Consider the following 14,053-nt stretch of genomic DNA (forward strand, 5'->3'; position numbering starts at 1 on the left):
AGTTTGTGTAAAGTGAAAACAGAGAATACGAGAGAAGAGGGAAACCAGGGCTCATTGGAGGTGGGCAGGGGTTGGTCCATGTGCACGCAGCCCACCTGGTTGGCAGCTGCCCGGGTGTCTCCTCAGGTGTCAGAACAGGAGTTTCTTCCTCAGCCTTCATTTCGCTCAGGTGGGCATGTGGCGATGGCAGACCCTTGGGCTGTGAGAAACTATGTTGCTGTTTTGTCCAAGTCTTCACAGACCAAAGACGGGGCTTCGCCCAGAGGAGGACTCGAGGAGCCAGGCTGGAGTTTGTGGAGAGAGTGTGTGTCACTCACAGAACAGATGACGCATTTGCAACATGCGTTCTCAACGTGGGAGCCACATTGAGAACTCCCTGACACTCAGGGTGACAACGGCCACCCCGCCTGCTCCTCCCTTTCCTAATGCCCACACAGCAGACACTTGAGGGCTGCTCTGGGGAGTGCTGACTACATGCTTACCTACCTCTACGAAGGCATGTGTGTTCATGCGTGTGTGCACAGACATGTATGCATGTGTGTACACAAGCATGTTCTGTTTTCACCTTTTCACAAAACTATGTCAAAAGCAAAACATTTTGGAATACACTTCCAGTTATGCAAAATGTTTACAATATGAATTTCATTGGTTAATACAAACTAGGCATGAAATGCAGGCAACCCTGTTTACCAAGAAACGTCAGGGTGCAGTGTGCCTCTGGGGGAGGTGCCCATGAGCACCTCATCTTGAAGCCAGTCTTCATGCTAGACCCCGGGCCGAGGGAGTGAGGCGGCTGGAGGTGGGTGTGACACCAGGTGACTTAGCGGCCCCAGGACGGTGACTTCCCCTCCGGAGGTGCCATGGGACTGAATGGCTCAGGAGCATTCAGAGTGACCTCCAGGAGGGGCAACTCCTGGGTGTCTCCCAACACAGAGCCCAAAACCTGGAAGTGGACAGAGCACCCCCTGCTCATCTCCTGGGTCCTCATTTCAGGGGAATGACGGCCACTCAGGCCGACACTGACCGATGCTCCAGCCCACACTGCCCTGCACTCCCTAGAAGGAGAACCTAGGTTGGGCTCCCAGACAGGAGAGGGAGTGGGTTTGTGGTGCTAATTAATAATAATCATAGGCCGGGCGCGGTGGCTCACGCCTGTAATCCCAGCACTTTGGGAGGCTGAGGCAGGTGGATCACCTGAGGTCAGGAGTTCGAGACCAGCCTGGCCAACATGGTGAAACCCCGTCTCTACTAAAAATACAAAAAATTAGCTGGGCGTGGTGGTGCCTGTAATCCCAGCTACTCAGGAGGCTGAGACAGAATCACATGAACCCGGGAGGCGCAGCCTGTGGTGAGCCCAGATGGCACCATTGCACTCCAACCTGGGCAACGAGAGTGAAACTCTGTCTCAAAAAAAAATATATATATAGAGAGAGAGAGAGTAATAATAATCCACTCTCACCTGAGCTCTAGTAAGTCAGTCCAGGTTCAAGATCCCTCCTTTGGCCGGGCGCGGTGGCTCAAGCCTGTAATCCCAGCACTTTAGGAGGCCGAGGCGGGCGGATCACGAGGTCAGGAGATCGAGGCCATCCTGGTTAACACGGTGAAACCCCGTCTCTACTAAAAATACAAAAAATTAGCCGGGCGAGGTGGCGGGCGCCTGTAGTCCCAGCTACTCGGGAGGCTGAGGCAAGGGGAGGCTGAGGCAGAAGAATGGCGTGAACCCGGGAGGTGGAGCTTGCAGTGAGCCGAGATAATGCCACTGCACTCCAGCCTGGGCGACAGAGCGAGACTCCGTCTCAAAAAAATGAAATAAAATAAAATAAAAGATTCCTCCTTTGAAAGGTAAACTGGGTTTGGATAAAGAGCGTGTTCATGTGTGAGGAGGGAGGCCCGGGATGCAGGCCCAGCGTGTACCGGCGAGGGGTCCCCGGATGCAGGCTCAGCGTGATGGGGGAAGGGGGCCCGGGATGCAGGCCCGGGGTGAAGGGGGAAGGGGGCCCGGGATGCAGGCCTGGGGTGAGGGGGGAAGGGGGCCCGGGATGCAGGCCCGGCGTGAGGGGGGAGAGGAGTCCCAGGATGCAAGCCGGGGGTGACGGTGCGAGGGGCCCGGATACAGGCCCGGCGTGATGGGCTGCAGAGTTGCCCTCTGCTAGTCAGTGCCACAGCCATAACACAGCACCACCGGCTGCGCGGCGTCTGCAGCAAGCGTTTATTTGCTAATTCTGGGGACTGGAGGTCCGCGGTCACAGTGTCCACTGGCTGGCTTCTCCAGAGGCCTCTCCTTGGCTTGTGGACACCGTCTTCTCCCCAGATCCTCATCTCCTCTTATGAGGCTACCAGTCAGATTGTATCAGGGCCCGCCTCATGATCCCATTTAACCTTTTTTTTTTTTTTTTTTTTTTTTTTTTGAGACGGAGTCTCGCTCTGTCACCCAGGCTGGAGTGCAGTGGCCGGATCTCAGCTCACTGCAAGCTCCGTCTCCCGGGTTCACGCCATTCTCTGGCCTCAGCCTCCCGAGTAGCTGGGACTACAGGCGCCCGCCACCTCGCCCGGCTAGTTTTTTTTTGTATTTCTTAATAGAGACGGGGTTTCACCGTGTTAGCCAGGATGGTCTCGATCTCCTGACCTCGTGATCCGCCCGTCTCGGCCTCCCAAAGTGCTGGGATTACAGGCTTGAGCCACCGCCATTTAACCTTAATGGCCTCATTAAAGACCCCATCTCCAAACAGCCACATCCTGAGATCCCCGGGGTTAGGGCTTCAGCACAGGAATTTGGGGCAGGGGGACACACACTTTGAGTCCGCACCACCTCCCCACTACTGCGTGGTGTGTGCTGCAGGTTAGCTTGTGTGACTGTGATCTTTTTCACCAACTGGTTCATTGAACGAGTGTTCAACAGGCCCTCTAAGGAAGTTATTAAGGTCAAATGAGGCCATAGGAGTGGGGCCTGATCCGATAGAATTACTGTCCTTATGAAAGAGGCACCAAAGCACCCACTCTCTGTCTCGGTCGTGTGAGGACAGAGCGGGCAGCCGTCTGCAAGCCAGGTATGAGCCCTCGCCAGAAAAAGGCCAGCTCACACCTTGATCCCAGACTTCCAGCCTCTAGAACTGTGAGAATTTTAATTTCTCTTTAACCCACCCAGTTTGTGGTACCGTCATCTCTCAGTACCTCAGTACCTGTGGGGGACTGGTTCCAGGATCCCCACAGATACCAAAAGCCACGGAAGTTCAAGTCCCCCAGTGGGCCCTCTGCATCCATGGAGGCAGCCCCAGCCTTGGAGACCGACTGCGTTTCCTTAGGGCAGCCCTAGGCGCAGCAGTGCAAGGACAGCCACAGTTACCCCTGGCGCTGCACGGCCCTGAGGCTGGGCAAGGCTGTCCACCCCGCTGTCAGACCCCAGCAGGGAAGGGGTCTAGAAGGCAGTCCTGGGAACCCTACAGAGAGGCAGTCCTGGGAACCCACCGGGACAAGGTCGGGGCAGCTCTGTTCCCATCAGGCCGAGCCCGGGTGTCTCTGGACCTCCAGGGTGGCTGCCGAGGGAGCTCCGGAAGGTCAGCGTAGGGGCCGTGGGCCCCTGTGGTTGTGCCCAGCGCAGCATCCCAGGGAGCTCCCTCCACGTGCTCATCCCACAAGGTTCCTGCTGCAGTCAGAGTGGAGGATGGGAGGCCTGGGGCGGAGGGTCGGGGGATTGAAGGGGCCAGTGCAGAGGACAACGCGAGCCCCAGGGGCCCGGGGTCCTGGTCGTCCTGGTCCTGCCGTTTTTATTAGAAGCGAGTCCTGCACCCCAGCCGGTGTAGAGCCCAGGACGCAGCCGCGAGTGGGGTGGGAGGCGGCATCGAGGCAGGTGGCAACCCCTTGGACGCAGGCTCAGGACGCCGGGGTCAGGGAGTGAGCACCGGGGCCTCCTCAAAGCCGCGGGGTCCAAAGAGGCCACTGTCCCCGGCCCCGCCCCCCCTCCCCCCTCCGCAGTCCCGCGTGGCCGCCTCCTCCGCGCGTGGCCGCCTCCTCCGCGCGTGGCCGCCTCCTCCGCGCGTGGCCGCTTCAGCAGCGCCCGGCGCAGGCCGCACTCCGCCACCAGGGGGCGCCACAGCCCCTCGCGCCGCCGCCTCCCGCGACCCCGCGGCGGAAACGCGAACACAAAGACCGGCGCGGCCAGGACGGCGGCGCGGCCAGGACGGCCACGTGCCCGGAGCGCCGGGGTCTTTCCTGGACACCAAAGTCAAGAGCTCACGTTCCAGGAGGATCCGTCCGCGGAAATTTAGTTCCGAGCGTTGCCGGACTCCGCCGCGGGGAGGACGTGCAGGGGAGGCGGGTGAGGGGAGGGGCGGAGGGTCGGGGGTGCCGGGGGCTTCGGGAGGGCCGCGGGGGGCTGTTGGGCGACGTTCGTGGCCGTGGAGGGCTGTTGGGGGGCGTTCGTGGGGGGGCTGTTGGGGGGCGTTCGTGGGGGGGCTGTTGGGGGGCGTTCGTGACGGGGGGCTGTTGGGGGGCGTTCGTGGGGGGGCTGTTGGGGGGCGTTCGTGGGGGGGGGCTGTTGGGGGGCGTTCGTGGGGGGGGCTGTTGGGGGGCGTTCGTGGGGGGGCTGTTGGGGGGCGTTCGTGGGGGGGGGCTGTTGGGGGGCGTTCGTGGGGGGGGCTGTTGGGGGACGTTCGTGACGGGGGGGCTGTTGGGGGACGTTCGTGGGGGGGGGGCTGTTGGGGGACGTTCGTGGGGGGGGCTGTTGGGGGGCGTTCGTGGGGGGGGGCTGTTGGGGGGCGTTCGTGGGGGGGGGCTGTTGGGGGGCGTTCGTGGCGGGGGGCTGTTGGGGGGCGTTCGTTGGGGGGGCTGTTGGGGGGCGTTCGTGACGGGGGCTGTTGGGGGGCGTTCGTGGGGGGGCTGTTGGGGGACGTTCGTTGGGGGGGCTGTTGGGGGGCGTTCGTGACGTGGGGGCTGTTGGGGGGCGTTCGTTGGGGGAGGCTGTTGGGCCCCCTCCCCACCCCGCCGCGTCCCAGGGAACCCTGGGAGGGCACCCAGCGAGGGGGCCCCCCGGGCGTCCGCCGATTCCTCACTGCTGTCTCCGCCTGTCCCCGAAACCCCCGCACACGTTCACCGAGAAAACAGACATAAACCCAGCCAGGCACATCCACCAGAATGGCTGTGATTTCAGAAAAGCAGAAAGAAGTGCGCCGAGGAGGGGGAGGCCTTGGACCCCCTCGTGCATTGTCGGGCTGGGTGCAGCCGCGGTGCAAAAGCAGCTTCCTCAGAAAGGTGAGCACGGAATTCCCACAGGCCCAGAAATTCCCCTCCGGGGCGCAGTCCCCGGAAGGCCGAAGACGCCTCAGGCAAATGCAGGCCGCGAACGTTCCCAGCAAAGCGAGGCCCAGTGCGCAGCGCGAACATCATCCCCAGGCGCTCGCTGCGACAGAGACGAGCCTGGGAAACGTGAAAATGTCCAGAACAGGGAATCCACAGATACAGAAAAGACATCGTGGTTGCCAGAGCTGGAGAGAGAAGGCAACAGGGACCACTGCTTAATGTGTTTGGTTCCCTTTAGGGTGAGGACGTGTTCTGAGAGGAGGTGGAGGTCAGGGTTGCAGGACAGGGTGAAAGCACTAAATGCCACTAAATTGTTTGCTTTAACGTCATTAATTTTGTTATGTGAATTTCATCTCAAAAGAATAAATAAGTCAAGCTGGCTGCAGGGCCCACCCCACCCCGGTCTGGAGCAGGGTCTTCTGGGGTGTGGCCTATGGCTTCCCCTCCCTCCAGGCTCCTCCACCTCCGCCTTTCTCCCCACCTCTGCCCTCACCCAGGCTCCACCACGACCAGCTTCCTCCACCCCCCAGGAGAGCATGAAGGCCCACGTCTGAAATCCTCACTGAGCCCATCTCCCATCTCCCTGAACCATGGGTAGGACCCTTCTGGCCCCCAGCCCTGCCCTTGACCCGGCCCACCAAGCCCCCACCCAGATCCACACCACCAGGCACTCTTGCCCTTGGCCTGCTGCCAGGCTGGCCCCACTCCTTCTGGGCCTCCTGGAGCTTCAACCCCTGCCTCCGCGGTAGACCTTGGCCTTTAGCATGCTCAGTCTCCTCAGGGGCAGCCCCGGGAGCAGCCCAGGGCCATCTTCTTGGGTCAAAGCCCCCCACCCTACCTGCCCTCTTGCCAGGACTAGCTGTGTCCTGCAGCAGCCCAGCATGTGCCGGTGAGCTGGCCTTTTCCCAGGCCCAGTGCCCAAGGAGGAGCTGATTTCACAGGCTCGGAGGCTCCGGGAAGAGTCTGGGGACTCAGGAATATCTGCCCAGGTGTCTCCACTGCGTCTGCCAGGGCCTCCAGCTTTCCTAACCAGGACCCTGGCCTCTGGCCTTGGTTGGGTATTTCACCTTCTTCCATGTTTAGTCCCTTGGGCTCCGCTGTTCTCCTGCTGGAGATGAGAACATCCTGTGTGCAACCAGAGATGCCCTCTGGCTTTCACACCTGCCTGCTTCTCACCCTCAGCCCTTTCTCACTCAGCAAAACTGTGGGGGTCCCTAGTCAGCAGCTCCCTGGGCAGCTCTCTGAGCAAGGTGGTCTCTGGGGTCATGAAGGGGAGCTGGCTAGGACACGCCGGAAACTCAGCCACCTCTCCCCTTCAACTCAGCCGGCCCCCACCGGAAGTGCACAGGAGCCGCGAAGAGAGGCTGGAGCCGACCTGAGGGCAGCACAGGAGGTGTCTCTGCAGCTGGTGTCCTGCCACCCCTGCAGGCTGCACACGTCCTGGGCACTCTCCTTAGCCACAGACAGAACAGCCAGTGCCAGAGTCTGCTTCACCTCCCCTGAAGCACACTCATTCACCCACACCCGATGCAGCCCGACGTGCAGGGAGCATGGGCTGGGTGCACCTCCACCGGTGAGAAGGCTGAGCCCCCGTGGTCCTGGGAGCCTGGCTCTGAGGCCTCTCATTTTCCCCTGCCTCCCTAAGACTTTTCTGTCTCTCCGGCCATTGAAAGGCTTCGTTCCTTAAAGTCCTGTTACACTCTCCTTTCCCAGAATGCAGCGAGCCAAGACTGTACCACTGCATGTCAGCCTGGGTGGCAGAGCAAGACCCTATCTTAAAAAAAAAATTGATTGGACGTGGTGGCTCACACCTGTAATCCCAGCACTTTGGGAGGCCAAGGTGGGTGGATCATTTGAGGTCAGGAGTTCAGGACCAGCCTGGCCAACATGGCAAAACCTCATCTCTCTACTAAAAATACAAAAATTAGCATGGCGTGCTAGTGCACGCCCATAATCCCAGCTACTGGGGAGGCTGAGGTGAGAGAATCGCTTGAACCCAAGGGATGGAGATTGCAGTGAGCCGAGATCACACCACTGCACTCCAGCCTGGGCAACAGAGGGAGACTCTGTCTCAAAAAGAAAGAAAAGAAAAGAAAATCTTCTTTCCATGATGCGAATGTCAGGCCCTGTGGCCTCTTGCACTGGCCAGAAGGGCTGGGGTCACTGGCCCACCCTCAAGGGACAAGGAGGAGAGGTGAGGCTGTGGGCACACCTGATTTTACCTCCTGGAATCCATGTTCTCTGGGCTTAGGGAGCATCTGGAGTTGACTCTTCCTCCGTGGGACCCTCCCTTTCTCAGGAAAACTTCCTCTCCAAGGGGATCCCGCAGGGCTAAGAAACACCCTCTTCACCTCCCTCCTGCCCAGTCCTTCTGACCAGGCAAGAGAGTGCAGACCCTCCCCGACCTGGGAGGAGGGCCCATCACCCGCTCCCTGCCCCCTGCTCGCCAATCCCCCCGGGACTTCCCAGGCCGCTCCTTCCACCTGAAGGATCTAGGCTCACAGGTCACCTGTCAGGATGGGGCCTTACCCAGCAGGCACTGACCCAGTGACAATCACCCTACCTTTCTTATGTATTCGTTAGTTGATTTGTTTGCAATCCGCCCCACGCCTATTAGAATGGAAGCTGCAGGCAGCAGGAACCAGTGTGGCCAAGCTGGAGGGCAGCACAACGTGGACAGCAGGTTCATGGACAGAAGGCATGGAACAGGCCAGGCCCACAGGACGGCGGTCAGGAGGGCAGGCACCGAGAGGTGCAGACGGCCTGTCAGAACAGGGGTGCAGGCTGGTGGGGGCAGGAGCTGGAAGGGGAAGTTCACAGAGCCAGAAAGATAGGGTGTCCGCCACAGCCAATTCTTTGGAAGTTTTCCCGAAAATGGGAAGAGAGACAAGGTATGGTTCAAAGGAAAGCAGGGCCCGGGAGAGGCCTGTGTGCAGTGTGTCTGCAAAGGGAGGAGGCGGCAAAGATACTGGAGGGCAAGAGGGAGAGGAGGAAGGGGCAGGCGAGGGGACAGAGGGAGGGGAGAGGAGACGGGGAAGGGGAGGAGGGACGGGGGAGGGAATGAGGGAAAGGGGGAGGGGAGGAGTGGGTGGAGGAGAGGAGACAGGAGAGAGGGGAGTAGGGGGAGGGGATGAAGGGGAGTGGGGAGGAGAGAGGGGAGTAGGAGTGGGGGGGAATGAGGGAAAGGTGGGAGGGGAGAGGGGACAAGTGGGAGGGGAGGGGAAGGGAAGGGAATGAGGGGGCAGGTGGGAGGGGAGGAGAGGACAGGAGGGAGGGAATGAGGGGCCAGGGGAAGGGAGGGGATTTGGCCCTGCAGCAGGTGGGATTCTGTTCAGCCCATTTCCTGGGCCACAGGGATTCATGAAGGGCACTGAATCAGGTCCCCGGGTGCACTGATGCTCGTAAATGCGGCGGTCGTTTTTGGTGTCATCACTGCTATCTCCAAGGCCCGGAGGAAGGACCAAGGGTGGGCCTGGCACGGGTGGGGGTCGTGTGCGGGGGCGGCGTCCAGGGCGGCGGCGCGGCTGGGCTGGTCCTGGCGCTGGGACCCGCAGCTCCGCCTCTGCCTGGGCAGAGACCCGGAACCCCCGCACCGCGCCAGCACCGGGCCGCTGCGGAGAGGGAAGGGTTACGGCGGGGATGGGGGTGGGGGGTTGGCGGGGGCGCGACTGGCTCGGGATTGGCTCGGCGCGCGCAGGACCCGGGGGCAGCTGCGGGCCCAGACTTCCCGGACGCCCTGGCGCCTCTGCTGCCCACGGCGGCCCCGCGCCCGCGGAGGGGGGGCCCCCATCTCCTGTCAGCCGCAGTGACTGCGGGTGCCTGACGGCGCCGCCAGCCCGGGTGGCCCCTCCCGGCCCCAGCGGGGTCTCCCGGGGCTGCTTCTGTGGTCCCGACCTGCCTGGTCCCTGGAGCTGGGGTGGGAGCCCTGCTTTGATCAATTGCTGGGGGTGGGGGGACTGGTCGACCTCACCCTGAGGGGCCTGGGACTCTTTGCGACACCTGGGGAGCTTGCCGTGGCATCTGGAGGGGTCCTGGTTGAGCAGCTAGGGGGGTGTCTGGTAACCAGCCAGGCCCCTCAGGCTCCCTCCCGGGCCGAGGAACCTGGCAGGCCCTGAACAGACAGCCAGGGATGGGCTCATCCGCTGGGCGCCCTGTGCCTGCCCTCAGCCTCCCCACTGAGGCCGGGGACTTTAGAGGTGGGCATGCCTGCCAGGCTGCCAGGCCCTCAGTCCTGTGGGCAGCTGGGCAGGCCACAGTGTGGTAGAGGTTCCAGAAAGCCCAGCCCTGCCACTGCACATGTGCCTGGTCAGCAGATAAAGTCTTCCTCCTTGTGGGCAGTGTAGCTGCACCTGCAGTGAGGCCAGCACTGTTGAAAAGATGTCAATTCACAGAGCTTGACTGTGACCCAAAGGTGAGGTTAGGACTCCGGGAAAGGATGGTGGCGGTGTTCAGCGGAAACTCTCCTTTTCTTCTATCTGGACACAGGAGCCGCACACCTGCTTGTCCCCATCCTCCTACAGCATAGGGCCCCTGGGACCTCAGCCCTGAGCAGGATTTGGGGGATGGCCACGTCTCCCTGCGTGGGCTCTGCCTCATGGTCCTCACAAGGCCCGGGACATGGATGAGACCAGGCCTGTGACCTCTGCCTCCCTGCCCCACTCTGGCTGTGCCAGCCTCCCTGACAGGGGCTCCTCCCTCCACGTGCCCCTCCTGGGCCACCACCCTGTTAGAAACAGGCAGGAGTCTCCTTCCAGCCTCCCTCTGGGGTGGGCAGACAGCACGGCGATCACCTGCCCCCACTCGCTCATCTATCACCCTGAACTGTGTTCACGATGAAATTACTCATCCTAGGCCGGTGATAAATGGCACCAGTCTAGAGCCAGCACGCGGCATGGGGTGGGGCTCCCCGCTCAGGGTTCCCAGGCTTGGGCCAGAGAAACCTGGTGAGCTGTGCCTTTGTGCTCACGCACAGCCTGCTAAGGGCAAGTCAGTGGATTTGTATGTGTCTGATGTGTGCCCTTGGTAAAAGCACGCGTGTGCACGATTCTGTGTGTGCTTGTGCTCAGGGGGCCTGGGGGCTGAGGGAGACCATCTGGGACGTGGGGTCCGGATGTGGTGGCCCAGGTGGGCGCTAGGCAGGTGGCAGAGTGGAGGTGTGTCGCCAGGAGGAATGAGAAGAGCGGGGGAGCCACAGAGGGATCCAGGGAAGATGGGGTATCTGGGAGCTCAGCCTGGTGCAGAGGGAGGGAAGCAGGCAGCTCCTGGGGGCACATGTGGGGCAGACTCTCTAGATTAAATGCTGGATTTGTATAGTGTGTAGATTTTCAGTAATAAAAATCATCAAAAACAATCGTGTTTGCAATTTATTGGGCAACCACTATCTGCTGGTCAACATCTAGAATGTATCAATTGTACAAGCCAAGTATTTTATCCCCATTTTTCCAGAGGATGAAACCGAGAATAAGGAGCTTTACATTGTCAGTGACCGAACACGTAGTACACCCATGGCCGTGCGTCCGCAGGACAAAGCAGCCTTTGGCAGCCCTGGACCTTAAGATGTCCAGAGATCAGCAGCTCTCAGCTCAGGCCCAGGCAGCTGGACAGCACCCAGCGCCTCCTCCAGGTGCTCCTGGATCCCCTGCTTGCTTTCACTTTCAGCCCGGGAATCTCTGTGAAGTCCTAGCTGATAACTAAGGGGTTAATGAATAGTCACAGTGATGAGCTCCGGAGGAGCCGTGGCCCAGAGCAGCTGTGGGCTCCTTTGATTAAACCACAGAGGTCCAGAGGATCAGGCCTCAAACCTCCTCCACCACCTGCCAGCTGGCACCTGTGCAGGAGGTGGAACCAGCACCCACCTCACAGTGGCTGCAGGGTCATCTGAGATGTTGACTGTAAAGTGCTGAGCCATTGGGACACTTTTTCCAAGACCTCCTGGGTGCCGGCTGGCCCCTGGAGCAGAGACGAGACCCCTGTGGGGCCTACAGTCCAGTTATGAAGACAGGGTTCCTGTGTCAGCCAGCACGCCCAGTTCTGGAAATGCCAGGATGTGGGTTCAAAAGCTCGAGGACAATGGACTCATTCTGACTGGAGGGATCCAGGGAGGCTTCATGGAGGAAGTGGCATTTGAAATTGGCACCAGGGATGAAAAGAATTAGACAGAGGGGACTGGTGTCTACGTGAAGGAAGGCCAAAGTGCAAAGGCTGCTCTGGGGTGAGGGCGGTCGCCCCTTCCTGAACGGCGCGGCTCGGGAGGCTTTGGCAGAAGGTGGGTCTGCACACCCCAGGCGCAAGCTTCCTTTTCTCCACTCCACACCAGGAAGAAGGGCTGTGTGAACTGCTCACCACTGTCTTCCTGGGTCTGCAGCTCTGCGCCTGGCACAGAGATAGGCTCAGTGACGGTTGAAGGAATCGGAGAAATAATGAAATGTGTGTTCATCCTGCAGACGGTGGAGACTCAGCTTAATGGTTAATGTCAGCAAATGACAGATCCAACACCCCTGCTTGGAGCAGTGTGGAGGCGACAGAGGAACTGCAGGAGCCTAAAGGAGATGGCGCAGGCCTGGCTCAGGAGAGCTGCCCTTTCAGACAGCGAAGGGTGCGGGAGGCGATGCCCCAGGCAGAGGCTTGCGGGTGTCTGGCACCAAACTTCCCAAAGCAGCTGCCTCTGTGGACTGTGCCTGGCAGGGAGGGGGCCACGCTGTGAGTGACTCTACACTCTGGCTCCCCGGGGTGGCCGGAGGCAGTGTCTCCCGCCCGTGTGGGCCTCCAGCTTGGGGTCCCCAGAGCTCTGCCCTGCTGCTGGCTGCACTGAGAGAGGTGGCCTTTGGAACGGGCCCTGTCCCCGGGGAGCTCTGGTAAAGAGATTCCCCTGCCCCCTCAAAACACGCCCATTGGAGCCTCTGGGTGCAGGCTGCCCCTCAAACAGAGAAAACCACCCCCTGTTTAAGACCCAAACCCAAGGAGACGGCCCCTCACGCCCCCTTCTATCTCCTTCTGTCCAGGGCCCCCTGCCTGCTCTGGTCCACCCCGTCCTGATCTCCTCTGCCTGCTCATCTGCGGGCTGTGAGCCAAGGCCTGGGCCTGCCTGTGGGTCAGGGATCCTGGGGCCTGCTTGAGACCATGTACCATATGCTCCTTCAACCAGAAGGCGCTGGAGACCACCCCCCACCCTGAGCCCGCCCTGGAGACACCCCACACCCCGAGCCCGCCCTGGAGCCCCCCCACCCCGAGCCCGCCCTTAGACCACCCCCCACCCCGAGCCCGCCCTTAGACCACCCCCCACCCTGACAGTGGCAGTGCCGGGCAGTGTCAGGCTGAGACCGGGCCACTTGCTCCAACGTCCACTCCAAGCAAGCCAAAGCCAGGTGCTGCCAGCCTGCCACACATTGCCAGACGGGTCTCCTGGTGTGGCACACGTGTTATGACCGCAGCTGCTGCCCCCAGCCCAGAGTGCACTTCCGGGTAACAAATCCAGCATCCTGAGGCTTCACTGCTCTCCTGAGGGTTTTCCAAGGTTAAATTTCCTTCACAATGACAGCCTCCTGTCACCTGGGCCGTGGTGACGAAGCCTTCGGAGAGGAAAGGACCCATCCAGGGCATTCACAGTGGGAGTGCCGTCCACCCTCCACCCCTGTCCTGGCCCCTGCAGTGGGGCCACCACCCTGGGTAACAGGGGATGCCTGAGGTCCTGGAGGAAGAAACAGGTGACCCACCTTCGGTGCACAGGGAGCAGCAGGCCCCTGATGGCAGCCCCCGCACTCCCCCCCGGCTGAAGTTCAGGCTGTCTCATCCCTTGCCAGGAGCTCAGGGCTGAGCTAGGTTGGCAGGGGATGGGTTGAGGGTCTGTTGTCCAGCAAGTTGCCCGGGCCCCACCCAGGCCCCTTAGAAAACACCTGTGAGAGCCCCGCAGGGCACTGTTGTGAGCACACCAGTGGGGACAGACGTCCAGGCAGGAGGAAGCAGCCAGACCCCCCCACCAGGGTCACCAGTGGGGACAGACGTCCAGGCAGGAGGGAGCAGCCAGACCCCCCCACCAGGGTCACCAGGTGAGCAAGGCTGGGGAACAACGGAGGCAGAGCCCTGCGAATGCCCTGCTCACCGCCCCGCTCACTGCCCCGAGTGTCCGGGCTGTGGTGCAGGCATGGCGATCCAGGTGTGTTCAGGCTTCTCCTTCAGGGGAGGAGACCAAGCTGGGAGTCTGGGGAGGCTGAGGTGTGAGGTGAGAGCAGGTGAGAGTGAGCCCCAGTGAGCATTTTCACATGAAAGGAAACTAGAGGGCCGGGTGCAGTGGCTCACGCCTGTAATCCCAGCACTGTGGGAGGCCGAGGCAGGAGAATCACCTGAGGTCGGGAGTTCAAGACCAGCCTGACCAACATGGAGAAACCCCATCTCTACTAAAAAAAATACAAAATTAGCCCGGCGTGGTGGTGCATGCCTGTAATTCCAGCTACTCGGGAGGCTGAGGCAGGAGAATCACTTGAACCCGGGAGGCAGAGGTTATGGTGAGCCAAGATCGCGCCATTGCACCACAGCCTGGGCAACAAGAGCAAAACTCTGCCTCAAAAAAAAAAAAAAGAAGAAAGAACAAGAAAAAAAGAAACGACAAAAGGCGAAGAAAGAACCACCCGAGATCACCAGAGGGAACCATGGCTGGAGCCCACCAGGACCGTGGAAGGTCCACCAGCGGCGGGGGCACCTCAGCCCCTGGGCAGAGCAGCAAGCAGGGCCGTGCCCTGGTAAAGGAGGGCACAGTCAGCCC

General features: G+C 60.9%; 1 protein-coding gene across 1 annotated transcript in view; it reads left to right on the plus strand.

The window, feature by feature from the left end:
* The first annotated feature begins 4,788 nt into the window (after window positions 1-4,788).
* The window catches only part of ISG15 (ISG15 ubiquitin like modifier), a 112,017-nt gene continuing 102,752 nt past the window's right edge, over window positions 4,789-14,053 (plus strand). Inside the window, exon 1 of the mRNA XM_050786676.1 lies at window positions 4,789-4,798. The gene's annotated coding sequence lies outside the window, so the exon portion shown is untranslated. The remainder of the gene's footprint in view (window positions 4,799-14,053) is intronic.

Source organism: Macaca thibetana, chromosome 1 (genome assembly GCF_024542745.1).
Source record: "Macaca thibetana thibetana isolate TM-01 chromosome 1, ASM2454274v1, whole genome shotgun sequence".
NCBI classification, from domain to species: domain Eukaryota; kingdom Metazoa; phylum Chordata; class Mammalia; order Primates; family Cercopithecidae; genus Macaca; species Macaca thibetana.